The sequence below is a fragment of the Sus scrofa genome, chromosome 16 (genome assembly GCF_054392235.1).
Source record: "Sus scrofa isolate SSC_HxYL_T2T_F1_AM1 chromosome 16, Sscrofa_HxYL_maternal_Yorkshire_Landrace_v2.0, whole genome shotgun sequence".
NCBI lineage: Eukaryota > Metazoa > Chordata > Mammalia > Artiodactyla > Suidae > Sus > Sus scrofa.
The window spans coordinates 49,764,838-49,783,710 of NC_139398.1; the positions used below are offsets into that span (position 1 = coordinate 49,764,838).

Here is an 18,873-nt window from a genome sequence, read left to right on the forward strand (position 1 = left end):
AACCCCTCCCTTTATTACTTCAAGCATAGAAGTGGTAAAACCTTCCCTTTGTTACTAGTTCCACAGTATTTTACCAACCCACTAATTCCATTTCTCCATCCACACTTCTGGATATAGTCTCTTCATTGGATATCAGAGTACCACGATTTCTTTTTTTTTTTTTTTTTTTTTTGTCTTTTGTCTTTTGTTGTTGTTGTTGTTGCTATTTCTTGGGCCACTCCCGCGGCATATGGAGATTCCCAGGCTAGGGGTCGAATCGGAGCTGTAGCCACCGGCCTACGCCAGAGGCACAGCAACGCGGGATCCGAGCCGTGTCTGCAACCTACACCACAGCTCACGGAAACGCCGGATCGTTAACCCACTGAGCAAGGGCAGGAACCGAACCTGCAACCTCATGGTTCCTAGTCGGATTCGTTAATCACTGCGCCACGACGGGAACTCCAAGAGTACCACGATTTCTGATGGGAGTCTGGTAAATACACTCTTTTCTTTCATTATTAATATATTTATAATATACCCATGATGATACATGAAGTGCTGCTTCATTTAATTTAACAGGTATGTAGCATTCTATTGTATGAAACACCATGCTTTATCAATTTTCCTGTGGATGGACACGTAGAAAGATTTCAGTTTTCCTCACTACATTTTTTGTGTATGGATCCTTACATATAAAAGTCATATTTTCTCTAAAGTGTATAATTGTAGGTGGAATTGAAGGTTTTTGATTATATGCAATGTACAGTTTTACTACATATGACTCATTGGCTCTCCCATGTCATCTTTAAATATGTATCCATCAATGTCCTGCCTACTCTTCAAGGCCCGGATTGAATTCTATCTTGATGATGCAGCCTTCCTTGACTCTTCCAGCTGTAAAGCATTCCATCTCCTCTAGACTCCCATTGAACCTTGGTGGATATCACTCAGATGGCATTTACCATCTCCAACTTTTTTGCCCAGTTATGTCTCCTAAAAGCAGGAACCATGCATCTTTCTGCAAAAGATTACATTTGTAACCTCAACAATAACTGTCAGCATATCCTTTTCCTAGCTAGTTTTTCTTCCTGACTTCTCTGTTTCTACTGATGACATCAAAATTCTCCTAGTCACAAAATCCAAATTTTTTTCTGACCCCTTCCCTGCTAAGTTATTATTTGCTAAGGACTGTAGCACATATGACTGATGGCCATAAATCCATAGCTCTTAAATCCATCCCTTCACCCCATTCTTATTACTGCTTCCTTGGTCTAGGCCCCATTTATTGTCATTAGGATATCTGGAATGACACTGCATTAACACCCAGCTCCACCCAAGATGATGAATTCTCCTTTCAAAGCATTTTATGATAGCATCCCTTTCCAATCCTCAGGGCTCAGAACTGACTCTGGAGTTCTCTACCAGATATTCAAAGTCAACAGAACTGAAGGAATATAGACAAGAAAAGCAGTAATAATAGGAGACTTTAATACCCCACTTTCAACAATGGATAGACCACCCAGACAGAAAATCCATAAGGAAATAATGAACTTCAGCTACACTTTACACCAAATGAAACTAACAGACATATAAAGAGCATTCTACCCAATGGCACTATATATTCTTCCCAAATACCACACATAATGTTCTCCAAGATAGATAATACGTTAGTTCACAAAAATGCATCTTACAAATTTAAGATAATCAAAATAATATCAAGAATCTTTTCTACAAACAATGGTATAAAACTATAAATCAATAACAGGAGGAAAACTAGAAAATTTACCAAAATGTGGAAATTAAAAAACACACTCCTGGAAATTCACATTGTGCCTCAGTGGGTTATGAACCTGACTAGTATCCATGAGGATGTGGGTTCCATCCCTGGCCTCACTCAGTGTGTTAAAGATCTGGTGTTCTCATGAGCTATGGTGTAGTGCACAGACTCAGCTAGGGTCCTACATTGCTATGGCTGTGGTGTAGGCTGGCATCTGCAGCTCTGCTTTGACTCCTAGCCTGAGAACTTCCATATGCTACACGTGAAGCCCTAAAAGGCAAAAAACAAACAAAATGCAATAAAGCAAAAACACACTCGTAAACAATTAATGGATCAGAGAAGTAATCAAAAGGGAAATTTAAAAATATCTTGAGATAATCAAAAATGGAAATACAACTTACCAAACTTAGGGGATGTAGCAAAAGGAGTTCTAAGAAAAAAGTTTATAGTGAGAAATGCCTATGTGAAGAAGTAAGATTGTAAATAAACAACTTAATTTTATGACTTAAGAAACTAGAAAGAAAAAGAACAAACTAATCTTAAAGTTGGCAGAAGGAAAGAAATAACAGATTAAGCAGAAATAAATTAAATAGAGACTAGAAAGACAACTGAAAAGATAAATAAAATTGAGTTAATTTTTTGAAAAAAACAAAATTGACAAAACTTTATCTATACTAAGAAAAAGAGAAAGCAAACTCAAATAAAATTATAAATAAAAGGAGACATTACAAATAATACCATAAAAATACATAAAATGATAAGAGATTACTATGAACAGTTATAAAAATTAAATAACTTAGAAGAAATGAATAATTTCCCTAAAACATATAACATACCAAAGCTGAATCATGAAATAATAGAAAATCTGATCAGATTTTAGGAGCAAGGAGATTGAATCAGTAATATTAAAGAAAATCTCCCAACAAATAAATTCTCAGGACCAGACATCTTCAATAGTGAATCCTATCAAACATTTAAAGAATTAATACTAAGATTGTCAAATTCTTCCAAAAACTGAAAAGGAAGAAATACTTCTAAACTCAATTTAATGAGGCCAGCACTTCTTCATACCAAAACCAGACCAAGGACATTACAAGAAAATTATAGGCAAGTACCCATGATGAACATAGACGTAGAAATCCTCAACAAAATACTAGCAAACTGAATTCAAGAGCCCATTAAAAGTCATGATCAGTGAGATTTATCCCTGGGATGGAAGGATGGTTCAATATATGCAAATCAATAAATGTGATACATTATATTAACAGAATGAAGGATAAAAATCAATGAACATTTAAATTAATGCATTAAAAAGCACTTGACAAAATTCAGCATCTTTTCACAATTAAAAACTTTCAGCAAATTAAATATTGAAGGAAAGTACCTCAACATAAATTTTAAATGTTAAAAGCCCACAGCTAATACTATACTCAGTGATTAAAAAGTAAAAAGCCCCTTCTCTAATATTAGTAACAAGACAAGGATGTCCATTCTCCCCACTTCTATTCAGCACAGTACTAGAAACCCTTGCCACAGGAATCAGGCAAGAAAAAGAATGAAAGTCATCCAAACTGGAAAGGAAAGAGTGAAATATTTGTTTGCTGACAGTTATTTGGGCCCCTTTCCCTTAACTTTGTAGGATTTTTTTTTCTCAACAATGTTGGTGAGGCAATCCCCACCTTTGATTTCCCTTCCTAAGTGTTGGAGAGTTTCCATTTGACCCTACATGTCCAATCTCTACCTTGAAAGAACATCATCCAAGGACTGCATCATGGGCTCCCTGGACTGCTAGCTTCCAACTGTGTTCAGTCAATCGGAGACACCTGCAGGAGATTGAAAAGTGGAAGCAGAGAGGAAGGAGGGCATTTATTTCCCCAGCTCTCCTAATGCCAAGACATGAGTTGATGGTGGCTGCTTTCCTCTTTATGGGGCTACAATGCCTACTGCTACAGGTTTTACCACATTGCACTGACAGCTTCCTGTCCTTTAGCTCTGGAGATGTTAACAGCTTCTGACTGCTGCTGGCCCTGGAGAACTTGTTGGTTTTCCTTATTGCTGTCCACACCTTTATAATTAGAGTAGTTTTTCATGGAACTCTTGAATCATCCCAGCTGAGAGTGCCAAGAACCAGAATAATACATTTGGTTTGAAGGATCCCCTACCCCTTAAAAGAAAGAGACAGCTTTCTTTATAGAAGAACCAACCTCATTTCCCAGCTTCCCTTGCAACAGAGGTAGAGCATGTGACCCAGGCTCCACCAATCAGGTGCGTCACACAACAGTTTGAATCTGAAACTGGGAAAACAAAAGGATGAATTGTGTGGAAGCATTCTGGGGAAGGAGCCTGCAGGCCTGGCCATTTCCTGGCTGTCTAAAAACCTCAGAGCCTAGGTTTTTAACCCTTGCAAGGATTCTGGGATTCCTCAGCTTAACCAAGCTAGGGTTGGATTCTCTTGTTGGCAACTGAAAACTCAGTGATGCTGCCCTCTCCTGGGCACCCGAACACTTAATGCCTGGCTGATTTTCTGGCATCTTTCAACCACAGGTTAAGTTTGACCTTGCTTCCTGTACCAGAAAATGCTTCCTTTGATTCCAGTCATTTAAATTGATCTGATATAACTTGACTTAAAAAATAATCCTTATAAAAGCTGACCACTTGCAAACCAAGCAAATAGGGTTGCTTACTACATGGTCTGCAAGAGCCTCCAATACAAATATTCTCCTCTTCCTTCCTGCAACCCAGGCCTCACCCTGCTCTTTCGTGGTTTCAGGAGAAACTCTATTCCTGACTTCATGTACTTACACACACTCTATAAAGGTTAACCATGGACAGCCACATATTTCTGAGCCTGGGCTTTTCAGAGGAGGTTGACTGTGACTCAGATTAAGAAAAAGAAAACTCCTTTGAAAGAGCATGGGTCACCTATATTATTACTCATACACTGTGGGTTTCCATGGTACACAGATAATAGAACAAAGTGTGTGGCCATGTGCACAACAGTACTTTAGTCTTAGACTGGAATAGTATCTCTATTTTTGTTCATATGAACCACTCAGATATTGGATACAGAGATTTCATTTTCACCTTAAGATTCCTTATTGAGTATCCCAAGCCAGCCAGCACATCTCACACAGAGATCTAGATAATAATGATCTTAACTTATCCAGACCTAGAAGGTACACCATGTGGTGCCATAGGCTGTGGTACAGCCTATGAACCAAGTTATCAACATCTTTTATCATGGGGGTATATTTTTATATCTTTGCTCTCAAAACCCACCATCACCTAATATTCCAACTAGCAGGAGGCTTAAAATTCATCTGGTTAAATTCCTTCATTTAACCAGGAAACTGGAATCCAGAAATGTCGAGTGTCTACGCAGGTCAGACCACTGCTAAAAAGCAGAACCAGATGCAAGCCTGATTCTTTTTGGCTTCCAAGCCAGTGTACTTTTAAATCTCAGAAAACTAACTCTCCAAATAACAGGAGAAAAAGTAGCTTTAGGTTTTTATTTAATAGAATGTCTTTCAAAAACTGAAAGATCTGTTAAATTTGTCTATAGAACTTACAATCTGTGAGAGGGAAAAGTAAGAATAATGTGCTACTTACATTTTAGATATGAGGAATCTGAAGAATAGAAGCTAGTTTGAAATGCTTTTTGGTATAGTAGCAAAATCAAGCCCAGAACCTTGTCCAGGCAGCTTACCTTGTAAAGTGAACCAACTTTTAACAGTAAATACGGCTACAAGTTTGTCTAAAGTGATGATTCACAAAGAAATCCAATTGCTTGTTACAGAATCCATTCAGTGGCCCTCTGTTTAAGGCTGAATGACTGATGCAGTGACACTGGCAACAGATCCTGGACCCTACACGTGGCTTAGGACGGGAGGAAAAGGCAATTCTGGGGCCTGGGCTCTAGGACAAGGCTGTGTAGAGTCAGTCATTCTGCTCCATGACTATCTGTGCAATCCTGACACATTAGGTAACCTGTGTCTCCATTTCTTATTTGTAAATTTGGAGACAATTGTGAGAATTAATGCCTCTAGGATCTTGTAAGTATTACGTGTTCAAAAAATTAGTAATCATCATTATCGACAGAAGAATTAAAAGAGATGTAACTCCTTAGTTGTCTTTGGAGTTACCTATTTCTAAATTTGGTGCGCTGGAAACTAAAAGAACCTGCTCTAGAGAGCCACTAGAGGGCGCGTTCTGGTAAGACTGGAATGCTGGCTCAGGCAGCTTTCTCACTTGGGACCAGCAAAAAGAGACCCAAAACCCTAAGGCTGAGGCCTATGGGACTCATAGATCAGATGTCTATCTTGAGTTGAGGTTGCTGTGGGAAGGTGGCTGGAATTTGTCATTGAATTATCGCCTTTTCAAGTTGTCTGAAACTGTAGTTCTTTACCATCCAGGACTCAATTCTGACTGATAATATACTAAGATAGTTTAATATGAAGAAGACTATGTATGCGTGTCTACTCTCAGAGAGAGAGAGAACAGTCACAGTTGCTACTTTATAACATCAACACAACTCTGAATTTCTAAGCAACAATGAGGAGGAGAGCATTTCTGGAAGCGGGCAAACTCATGGGAACTTCACTCTGCACATTTTGCAAGTTTATGACCCAGAGCTGGGATGAGGAGAGCAATGCTCATCTCCTAATAGCAGAGCACTTCAGAAAGTTCGAATACATGGCCTGTGTAGGGTTCAGTTTGGGCAGAAGATGTGTATCCTCAAGGGTGAGGTGTGAGAGACACTCAGGGCCAGGTCTGAAGGAGGCTCCCCTCCCCCACCCTGGCCTGTGTCCTCGGCCTCACTCCACCACAGTCCACCCCCAGCCCATCTCAGGTGTGGCCTCTGGTGTGGTAACCCCTCCCCTCCCCTCCCCCAATCTCCAGAAGTTTGGGAAAGACTCAGTCTTTCACTTCCCAGCTGCTTGATTTTAGGACATCAATAGCTCTTGCAGAAGCATTTCTGTTTTAATTCAGCTTTAATTTTTGACTTAAAAGGCTTTCTTTAGCCTGTCTTCCTTCTACTCCCAACTTCCAGCATCTTAGTGTGATTCTAAGAGTCAAGCAAGCCCCGCAAGGGCCCTCCCCATCAGATGCAAGTTTCTCCCAGGAAAGGCCCTTGTTCATTGCTTCCCTGGTTTTCCAAGGGCAAAATGGGGAATTTCTTCACTGAAGACGATGGCCCCCACTCCCTGTTCTCCTGCACATGCTGTCACTGACCTCCTGTTCTCAGCTGGAGGTAGTGAGAAATTCTGCATCATGAGGTGGGGGTTGGGGGAGGTCGCAGCCCCATTCCCAGTCAGCCAGGTGTTTGGCAGCCTCTGACAGAGCGCCCTGTTGCCTTTTTTCTCTGGGAGGGTCCAGGGGTTGCCGCAGGGGTGAAGGTCACCATGCAGGTCTATTGGGAATTTCCATCCTCTTATCCCAAGGCAGACCTTCATTTTCTGGAGTGGCTGAGCCATTTCCTGCTAGCCTCATGTCCAAGCTCTGTGACTTCTGGGTGCAAACACCGTCTGGGCTGCTCTGGCTTCTTCAACTTGGTGCAGGTCCTCTGGGCTCTGCCTCATTTGGCTGGGGTTGTGCCTTCCTGTGTGTCTGCCGTCTCCTCTCCCTGTTGGCCCCCGTGCCCTGGTCTTTGATTCTGTGCGGCCCCCAGCTCCTCTTGCTGGACCCAGCCTCTCTTTGCCTCAGAAAAATCAGTTTTTAAAAAGCCCATTAACACCCAGGCAAAAATTCCTCCTGAGTCACAAGTGACCCCAATTAGGATGCCCACTCCCCAGTCACACGGCCCCCTCCTCACACCCCTCCACAGGGATCTGTAGCAGAAACTTGGAAATGGGCGGAGAAGAGATGTGTGGAGAGGGCAACCATCTCTTCCCCTCAAAAGTCCTCACGATCTGCCCTTAACATTAAAAAAAAAAAAAAAAAAAAAGTTCTTCTTTCTTTGGCTGCACCTGTGGTATAATATGGAAGTTCCTGGACCAGAGGTCGAAACAGAGCTGCAGCTATGGCCTACACCACAGCCACACCATATCCAAGCTACATCTGCCACCTATGCCACAGCTTACGGCAATGCCAGATCCTTAATCCACTGAGCGAGACTAGGATCAAACCAGCAGCATCCTCACAAAGACAACATCAGGTCCTTAATCTAATGAACCACAACGGGAACTCCACATTTTAAAAATATTAAAAGCTGCTTCCTAAGGTGGGGGCATTGTTGGCTATTTGTTTTTCAACCACACATCCCTTTCCCCCCACCCCTTAAAAGCTAAAGCACTTAGGCCTTGCCAGCTTGGATATGTCCCTAGAGGTCCTGCCACCGCTGGATTTTGTTTCCTCTGTCTGAAAACCCCTCCATCACCCACCCCCAATTCTGCCCTCATTCCTGGCCCCTCTCGGATGTGCACGTGGAGACTAGCAGAAAGTGGTGGGATAGAAGAAGAACAGGCTTCCTTCTGGTTTAACTAGCTCTGAAGAAAAACAAAAACAAAAACAAAAACAAAACAGCAACATTAAGCAAAGTTGGACTTTATCATTTTTGCCTCAAGTAGCAGTTTATTGTCATAGACGTTAGGGCATTCAGACTATATAATTTTGTCTGCCTTTGAAGCACAGTTTAAGTGAGATAAAATTGAGCATATTTTAAAAAGTATGATAGATTCTCCTAGGCTGCCCTAACATTGGGCATTCCGTCTTTCCTTCTCAGAAAAGCTACAATGACTCACATTTATGCTCAAATAGATGCCATTTGTGCCTCCACTTGTGGGCACAATAGGGGGTGGGCTGGGAGCCTGGGGACTTGTAGGGAACCAGGAGGATGTCTGCCCCACATTTTGTGTAGATAGGGGTGTGTGAGGTAAGCCCAGCTGCAGGCAGTTCCTAACCTCAAGATACTGCATGGTGGGCTTCTTGAACTTCAGCACAGAAATGTCAGGGAATATATGGTCAAGCACCTCTGCCTTACAGACGAAATGACAAGGCTGGGATTACCCTGGAGCAGAGCAGGGAGTGGAAGCTTGGACTCTGGTGCCAGCTGCCTGGATTTGAATCTGGACTCTCTGGCTCCTGGCTGCTGCGTGCCCTTGGCCTGGTCCTTAATCTGTGTTCTGCTTCTTAAATGTAAAATGAAGATAATGACAACATTGCTTTCAGAGGGTTGTGGTACTGAGTTGATACATTTAAAGTGCCTGGTACTGGGTGCGCACTGGCTACAGGGCAGGGCTGATTCATGTGCAGTCCTAGCATGGGGCAGAGTGATGCGCATTTGGATGCTGCTCAATAAATATATCAGGAATGAATGAATGATTAAATAAGGACTCACAAAGCCGCTATGCAGATAAGATATAAGGCTAAAGATAGAAGGCATGGGGACAGGGTTAGGAACCTAAGGAGAGGTGAAGTGGTCCCCCAAACCAGGTCTTGGCTCCCTTCCCCCACACCACTGTCTCCCATGGATGATCCACAGTAAAGTTCAGCAAGCAGACGCTTGCAGTCACCTCAACCCTGTCCTGCCTCCACCAACACTCAGCAGAGCCAGTGACCCTCCCTCACACGGCACAGGGGGCTCTGAGGCCAACCCAGGTCCTCCAGCAGCTCCTACAAGGTGAGTCACTGAAGAATCTTCCCTGTGACACAGCAGGGAGGAACCCCCAGCATCTGCTTCGGAACAGCTCCTTCTTTTTTTTAGACCAGATCGCCTCTGCTCTCCTGCCAACACCCACAGAGCTGTCAAGGAAGGCTAAGATCCCACAATCTTTGTTCTCTCTTTGTTCTGAAGGTGACTGTTTCTGTGAGGACCTCCTCTCCCTCCCCACCCCTACTTGCTATTCTGATGAAATTCTCTGCCTCAGAGAGCAGGGAACTGCAACTGTGTGGTCCCTCCATTCCCTCCCACCCTCCCTCAGGCATCACCTCCCTTCCCCTGCCTGTATTCCTTTGCCTGTTCCTCTTGATTTATTTTTTTCCTCTCTGTGTATAAAGGGGAGGGGACACTTGCGGTGAGAAGCTATCGGCTCCCTGATCCCCAGTGCCTCCTAAGCAAAACTGGATAGTGCTGACACTTCATCCCAGGACGATTCAGATAGCATCTTTGCTGTTTCACTCCACAACAGGCAGATTAAGGACACACGCATTTATTGGGAAGCAAAATTGTGACTGTTCAGTTCCACTTTTCCCAGGAGCAACCTCCTCTGACGTTACAGCCAGCGACCTTGCGCTGCCCAAGAAAAATACCATGTCTGTCCTAACATTCTTGCGATCAGAACACCCCCAGAGGGGAAGCCGGTCAGGAAGAGGAGGCTCCAGGGCAGGAAACATCACGTCATTCATCTGACAGAGAAGAGGATTTCAAGATCTCTGTGGTTAAATACCACGTGTTTGTTTTTGAAGGATAATTTCTCAGGGGGATAAAGTTTAGCCTGATGATACCTGGCCCCAGGGAGGATGGAGTATTCAGGTGCCTTCCATCCTTGCCTTTTGGTTTTTGGTGATGAACATGGATGAGCAGAGCACAGGAGGTGTTTCTGTCAAAGTCACATTGTTGTCTTTTAGGTACAGACTTTTATTTTAGTCTCTCCCTGTACCCACCTGTCTTCCTCTTCTCTGTCCTCTCTCCTGTGCTTCTCTGCCTCCTCTGCCCTTGCATTTCCTTTGGGCTGGTCCTTTGGGTTTTACTCTCTCCTTCTTGGAACCGTCCTCTCTGCCTGCAGGGGAGACCTGCCCTACAGCTAACAGATGGCAGGGAACAACACTGCAGGTTGAAGGACTCACCACCAGATGGCACTCTACTAAGTGCTCTGTGATCTCTGGTTAAAAATCACTGGAAAGCATCGTTTGAGAGGTCACTTAGCCTTTTGACCTCCAAATACTTTTAAAAAATTTTTTCTCCTATATAATAGTAACTTTTGGTAGGGCAACCCATATGTGTACTACTATCAGTCTTTATTAGATACCAGTAAAATAACACAGATTACGTTTAAATAAAAGTTAAAGCTTCTATTCCAACATGTTCTACCTGCACAACACTGGATCATTTTACACACCTCTCAGAGAGATCAATGTTCTAGTTCATATTGCCTTCCTCCAAAAGAACTACATTTCAATAAAAAGAAGTACCATTTGAGCATCTACTGTGTATTCAGCACTATGAAAGAACAAAAAATGATTCAAAAAAGGAATAAAACATGTTCTCTGTCTACAAGTTTCTTACCCCATAGCTGTGGAGGCAAGACTTAGCAATAGATAAAAAAGATCTAAAGACAATGTAAGACAGTATGCAAGTAGCAGCCAAAACACTTAGTTTGCAAACAATGTAACCCATGCTATTTTAGCCAAAGAGAGTCTATCCGGTGGCTTATAGACTCTGCTGCAGGACCAGTTAGGTAAGCCAGGATTGGAGGCCAAGAAGTACCCAGAGGAAATCATCAACCACCTAGATACTGTTCTGGTAGAAATCAGTGGTACGACTGTCCAACACTCAGCACCACTGACACAGGGACCAGAACACAAACTACCACAATGCCTGGGGACACAATGCCACTGCCGGGCTCTCAAGGAGAGCTGAGCTCCCTTCAAGTGACCACACCTCACATGAACCATGACCTCCCTTCCAGGAATGTGGGGCTGCATCTGCTCAGCAGAACTGAGGCTGCCACCTGAACCAATATTCAAGGACATCCTCACTCTTCTGATTCTAATGTGGAGAAAGGACAAGAGGTTGGAAGGAATGTTGACTGTGCCAGCCCACAGGATATACCGTGCCGCCAGAGTGTCTACTGGACAAGAAAGCCTCACGCCCACCTTGAGCTCTCATGTGAACAAGGCCAGGAGGCTAGTCAGGACCTGTGAACTGCTGCCCCAGGCTCTCCAGGGATCTCAGCCCCAGTCAGCTGTGAGTTCCTGCTACAGCAGGCAAGCTCCAAGAGACATCCATCTGAGGCAAGTTTGCCCAGCTTCCACAGATTCCTTGCATTTTGTGGTGTGTGTCTACTTTCCCTCTCCCAGGTGCACATACAGCTTTCACCCACAGCTGCATTCTTTGCCCTCTGGACTTACTTACCACCTAACTTTGGAGCTCATTTGGTATTGATGTCTGTATCATTCTCTTCCCTAGCTCCTTCCTAGAGCAAGTATGTGATTCACTGCTTCACTGATGTTTGACTTTTACCCCATCCCTTGTCTTGTCCTCAGCATCATCCCCAGACTTTGCCTGAATCCCAGTTCACTCCTCATCTCCTTAACAGAAGTGGGCTTGGCCTCAGCAAGACACATGCAGGTGGGGCTCTGGGAAGTGGGCATTATGGAGAACTGGAAGAAGGACATTCTCCATGGGGACAACTGAGACCAGGGTGCTCTTTGGTAACAGGAGCATGCAACGGCTTATGTAAGCAAGGGAAAAAAGATTTTTATTAAGAACTGGAGGTAACTGCTGCAATTTACCAAAACCTGACTGTCTCTTGATACTTTAGTTAGATTGAGGTCATGTTACAAAGAACCAAAACAAAAGTGGTTTAAATAGTTCAAATATTTTTTCTTTCCCATAAAAGTCCAAGCTGATAGTGAGGCTCTCTCTGCTCCACAGAGTTTTCCAGACTCTAGACTTCAAGGCATGGCTTCCACTCCCGGCTGCCACCATCCTGTCCAAGAAGAAGGAAGCGGGAAGGGAAGGTACGCTCTGTTCTTTGGAAGCATAACCTAGACATTTCATGTTTCACTTCCTCTCCTATCCAGTTGGCCAGAAAGTCATCACCTGGCCTCATCAATGTGGAGGAGAAGCTGGGAAATAGGGCCTTCATTGGCCTTGTGCCCAAAGAGCACCTCTGTTTCTCTGCAAGAAAAGAAGGAAGAATATTGGAGGGGAGCCAGTTCTCTCTGCCACATTTAGTGTCCCCCTCTGTCCAGGCTGCAGGGGAAGTTCTCTGGGGAAGATTACTACTGTCTCACTGGATGAGGCTGAGCGAGAGGTGGTCTTCCCTGAAATGTAGGCCAACAGAGAGCCAATGCCTTCTTAGAAAACATGGTTACTGGTGCACACGGTCCTGTTCTGTGGGACTAGGTCAGGGTAGTAGATGAAAGAATGCAAGGTAATCTTACACCACCACACCACACTCACCCAAGCTCTACCCAATCCATACTCTGGGGTGAGAGCCTAGTGGAGACCTTCAGAGCCCTGGGGATCCAGCACAGGTCTGGGTTCAAACAGGTCTCCCCTCAATCACCTGTGTGATCTAAGCAATTTGCTCTTCCTCCCTATGCTTCCATTTCCTCCTCTATAAAAATGGATGGTAACAGTACCTACCTGGCACAATTGTTCTGGGGATTAAATGAACTAATGCATTTTCATTGTATCTGATGTGTAGTAAAAAACTCAGTGATTCTTGCCCATTATATATAACAGACTATAAACACACAAACCTACCCACACCCCCACCTCATACGTGGACAAAGTTCTTCCGGACTCTGATCTAGCAAAGACAGCATAGATTTATGTCCAGTTCCTTTCCTCACCTTCCACACCCCAGGCTTCACTGTGGGAGAAAGAGCAGTGCCACCAAGAGGGACAATAGGAAGGTGCAAAGCTATCAAAGCAAGTGTCAGAATGGGCTTTGGAAAACAGTGAAAATCCCAAACCAGCTATGACAGAGAGTTCAAGTGGCAAGGCGACAGGAAATACATCTGGATAGTTCGATCCATGTTTCATCAATGATGAAAATGAGATGAAAGCATACAAAATGTGAAACTGTCTGATGATGAAACTCTCCAATTTCTGAAAATTCATCTGAGAAAGAAATCCTCAGTACCAGCAACGCAAGTAGGAATGCTTGGTTCAATGGGTGCATTTAACATCACGAGGAGTATTACCAACAAACTTAAACTCTCACATCCAAGCTTCTCAATATCATGGCTTATATTGCCATCTCCTGACACAAAGAACCCAGACAAAAATTGAAAAATTAGCACCCATGTTCCTTGTATCCCCTCCCCCAAATCCCACCAGCCTACCCTCCGCTGAGTATCTATCAAGGTAATTCTAGGTGGCAGAAAAGGAAGGTAGAGTTCCCCTTTAAAGAAAGTTTCAGAATCATCTGGGGAGCCTTCCAACTGCACACTACATAGATTCCCCTGGAAATGATAATACCTACTTACCCACTGACTAATGATGTGCTAGAGTCATCAGGCATCTGACCAGCTCACGGGAGCAGGCTGTGCACATCTCTTTCTAACTCTGTGTCCAACAGCATCTCAATGGTAGCTTGAAATCAGGTGTGGTGGGAATACTCATACCACAAAAATTAGTAACCACTATAAAGAAGGGCTCCCCTCATCTCTGCCCCTCGAGAAATTATTTTTAAATATTTACCAGTATACCACTGTTTCCACCTTTGAAAGTCACCATAGTTAAGGCTCATGTTAAAAGGTAACACATATCTGCCTCCTGACATGTGGGACTGGAAAAAGATAGAGAATTTGATGTCCTACAGTATACAGAGAACGATGCTGGGTGATGCAGGCTTCTCCTCTCCAGAAGGGTCAGATTCATAATGGCTCCAAGCAGATGGATGAGCTCAGCTCTGTTTTCAGACATAGCGTCTGTGAAGACGCACATTCGATCCCTGGCCTCACTCAGTGGGTTGAGTGTCTGGTATTGCCTCAAGCTGCAGTGTAGGTTGCAGATGTGGCCTGGATCCCATGTTGCTATGGCTGTGGTGTAGCCCAGCAGCTGCAGCTACGATTCAATCCCTAGCCTGGGAACTTCCATATGCCGTGGGTGCGGCCCTTAAAAAGAAAAAATTTGGTTCCCGGAGCCCAAAGTAATTGGAGCAGAATCTCTTGGACTGGATCCTCCAAATTTTACATTTTAAATAGGATCACTATATGATTGTGATACCCATAAGTACTAAGACCCGATGACCTGGAGATGGAGTCAGACAATTCAACAAGAAATCATAACAAAAATAACATTTGCTAAGTGTCATGTAAGGCCTAAGAACACACACTTAGCCTAGATGTGGTCAGGGAAGGCTTCCAAAAGAACTGCTCACACCTGCCTCAAAGGTAGGTGTTCTCTAGGTAACCAGGAAGTGAGAAGGCTTCCAGAATGAGAAAACAGACTTCGGTAATAGGGCCCGAGGAAGGAAGACTGCTAGGCCTTTGAAGAGGTGGAAGAATTCCACTATGGCCAGAAGGTAGGATGCTGGGACCCTGCCTCAGAGAAGAGGCAAAAATGCCAGGTGGTGGTGAGGCAGGCCCTCCCATCGAAGGCTGGGCTATTTTACACTGCATAAAGTTTCCACATCCACCCAGAAACGGCAGTTTTGTCACTCCACCGCTCACCTGCCTATGTTTATGTAATTTGCATAATGTCCCTTCTGTCTTTCCGTGGCCAGCAGTGGGCTCTCAGGGTCAGATCAGGAAGAGTTTTACTTACAAGTTCAGAAGTTTGGACAGTGAGTAGCTGTTGAGGGATTTGGGGGCGGGGGGGTGGGTGGGGAACATGGTCGGATTCAGGTGTCTGGCTGCGAAAGTCGCGGGTGTCTACCAGGCACACGGTCGATGAGCCTGGGGGTTGTGCAGAGGACTCTGGGGTGAGGAGGCTTCTGTGGCTGTCCCTTTGCTCCAACGGTGCATATGCAGGAACACAAGCTTCCTCTCACATCCTCTCAAGATGGTACCTTGTGCGCCCACCCCCCCCAGTCCTGTGCACGTGCCCTCCTACTGAGGGTCAGAGAGGTTAAGTAAGGTGTGCAAGGCCTTACAACTGCTAAAGTAGAATTTAAAACTGAGATTTTTTTTTGTTCCAAAAGCTCTTGCTCTTACAACTGCACTCACCTGCTTCCAAGGCAATGTAAACAGGGTAAAGCCAGACTTCCTAGGTTCCTACACAATAAAACCCACATGGGAAATTCAGAAGCCTTAACCTTCTATGCCAAAGATGGATGGCTAAAAATGAATCAAAGCTCCTTGTATCAGACAGGACCAGTTCAGCTCACAATGACAGAAGCACAACCCAAACTGGCTTTAGCTAAGAAGTTCGAGACCTCACGCAATGGAAAGCTCTGATTTTGAGCCTGGTGGGGGGTCCCAAGGCCTTAGTCACTTTCGTGCCATCTCAGCTTTGCTTCTCTCGTTATGGTTTCACCCGAAGGTAAAATTGGCCCTGCTGACAAGGACAGAGAGTTGCAGCTCCAGCTTACATCTAACTTGCTTCACCACTGTAGCTGGAAAAACACTTTTCACCTTGGATTCTGACAAAGTCTTGGCCAGGGACTTCACCGTGCCAGTCTCTAGAGAGTGGCTGAGGTCAGCCCCACCCAATCACATGGTCTAAAGCTGGAGAGGAGCATACATACCCCACCCCACCCAAGAAGAAATGAGATGCTGGATAGTAGGCAGGGGCAAAATAGGTTTCTTGAGCCCACAGAACATTCTAATCCTTTCTATTTGACTCAGTAAGACCAGATGGGCTTCATTCTTTCCTACAAATTTCTAGGCCTCTCCAATGACTGTGATAACCTGAGTCCCTTCTTAAAGAGAACTGCCCGCAAAAAGTGTCTGAAGTCCTCTTTTCGGTTTCATGTACTTTAACATAAAAAACAAATGGCAGAAAGTCCAAAGGGCAGTGGAGTCATTGATGTCATGGGAAGTATTAAATACTCTACTTAAATAGTTGGAAAATAATAAGAATGTAATAAACATGAAAGATGAGATGATGGTTTTGTTTAATAAAGAACTGAGCCAAAGAAAATGAGCAAAGTTGGAGGATGGAAAGGAAAGGAAAATTATTTTGAAAATTGAGATGTCAGAAGAGATAGTCCATGATGGATGTTTCAAGAAAGCAGAAATCCATCAATTTAATCAAGATTTCTATGTTAAAACTGCTGAGCTATCACTATGCTATTTTTTTCCAACATGACAGGTGACAAAATAAGCCAAGAAAGGAAGAAAAAGATTTTGTTCCACTAACGGGTCCCTCCATCACCATGACAATATCACAAGTGGAAAATGGGGATGTTGATAACATCATAATCTAAATATTTTTCCCCTCTACCTTCAGTATTTGTCAGTGTTAAGGATGATAACAACACATTTTCTTTATGTACTTTATTCCACGTGGATCATTCTTAAAGTTGCTGGAAACTATAGATGTTATTCTGTGTAGGAGTTGATCTAAAGATAATAAATTACTCAGAAAAATTTTTAAATGGTATGAGAGAAAAATAAAGAGAGGAAAATACTGTTTTTCCATAATTGAGTCAATAGCACTTTGGTATGTAACTATCATTTGGGTGTAACTGTCTCTATCCAATGACAAATGAGAAGTGTCTTGTGTGGGTTCTGATTGTCTTCTGCTGTCTGCCAGAGAAAACAGGCATTGAACACTTCAGGTTAGATATCATCTTAAGGTCTGGTGGTTTAAACTTTTTCTTAGAACAAAGATAAATGGTCCTATTAACTGAATCACGATTCTCATCATTATCATTGGAATTATCAAAACAATCAGTGTTTATTAAGGATTGCTGTGTGCCAGGCACCATGATAAATGTCTTCTGTCCCATTTTATTATGTGAAAAATTAAGCCTCAGACTGCTCAGATTACCCGCTTATGGGGATAAATCTAGGCAGCTGAAGAACCTGGCTTTACCCATTGGCCTTGTCATCCTGGTGGGCACCTCACATTAAGGTAGGCAAATCATAGATTCAGTGCATCCTGGGGCCAATTAGCTTTACAATGTTCTAAGGCTTGTCCTTTGCCAGTGAAGCAATTACTCAGGGAACTGAGCAAAAGTGTGTTCTTCATACATGAAAAGTCCAGCTCATGATATGTACATAGAATAATCAGCATCACCTTCCTTAAAAGTGAAGCTTAGCATAGGCTTATTTTATATTCACTTAACTATATTGCCTGGGAATTTAATTTATAGACTGTCCACTATGTGTAAGAGACAGAGCCCGTGACCTTAGGCAGGACCATTATGAGTTAAGATGTGGCCATGGTTTCAGAGAGCTAACAATATGGAGCTGGGCAGGAAAGGCAGGAGAAGTTCATATGAGCACTCCGAGTGTAAAACAAACTCTTCTTAGAAGAACACTGCAAAAGTACTATCGACCAAGTGTTACAGGAGTTCAAGGACAGAGGAATCCCATCCACTTGTAGAAAGACTTCACAAAGGATAAACCATTTGATATGATCCTTGTAGATTTGACAGGATTTCAGCAAGGGTGGAGGAGAGAAGAGGGAGCATGAGATAGAACAGCAAAAGAAAAGGCAAGTCATTCATGGGTGTGGTCAGGCACACAACTTCACATGATGAGTGGAGTATCCCAGTCTGATTGGAGATACCTGTGTGGAGAGGGGAGCAGTGAGAGGCAAGGCTAGAAACATAGGTTGCAGGTCCTGGTTCATTTGGCCAGGCCATGGGAAAGACTTGCTGACACTGAGCAGGGAGTGATTAGACTAGAATTTTTTTTTTTTTTTAAATTCATTTGGAATGGAAGCAACCAGGTTGTTATGACAACAACCAACAAAGCATTTAGGCCAGTGCTTCTCTAAAAGTGTCTAAGAATCACCTGGGGAACTTGCGAAAATGCAAATCTGGACTCAGCAGTTGTGAGCTGGAACCTGAGGTCCTGCATTGTAAGAAACTCCCCTGTAAGGCTGATGATGGTGACTTTTAAACCAAAACTTAAAAACATAAGTCTATATAAAATCATTCATAGGACATTCTCAGTCATTTTACCATCATTTGTTATTCCTGGTCAATTCTCTGCCCAAATACTTTTTCACTGTTTTAAATTTTCAACCACAATTCTGAAATTTCCACCTGCATATCCTCCTGTTCCATTTTTTTAACTCTTTAAATACAATCTTGAAAACAAGGAAGAAGCAAGCAGATTAAATGAGGTCATTTGCGCAATTTGTGGTTTCAGCTGCAGGTTTTTGTTATCTTAAAGGGAAGCAGAAAACATGTGGATGTATAAATAGAGGTGTAGAACACAAGTTCACAGAAATTTATTCTCTCTCTCACTGTATAAGGATGAGCTCACATTTAGAAGGCAGGGCTCCAAGCTGGTCGCCGTAGGGAGAGGTGGGCTATTGGTGACAC

The 18,873-nt window shown here is 43.4% G+C and overlaps 1 long non-coding RNA gene across 3 annotated transcripts in view; it reads right to left on the reverse strand.

Moving 5' to 3' along the window:
• The window catches only part of LOC146395564 (uncharacterized), a 184,578-nt gene that overhangs the window by 115,669 nt on the left and 50,036 nt on the right, over positions 1-18,873 (reverse strand). The window contains exon 3 of one of the 3 annotated variants that reach the window (XR_014831370.1): positions 147-3,579. The exons of 1 other annotated variant lie outside the window; for it this stretch is intronic. This is a non-coding gene — a long non-coding RNA (uncharacterized LOC146395564). Of the gene's footprint in view, positions 1-146; positions 3,580-16,471; positions 18,111-18,873 lie in introns of those variants that run through there. One more of the 3 variants, XR_014831369.1, reaches the window with a different exon arrangement.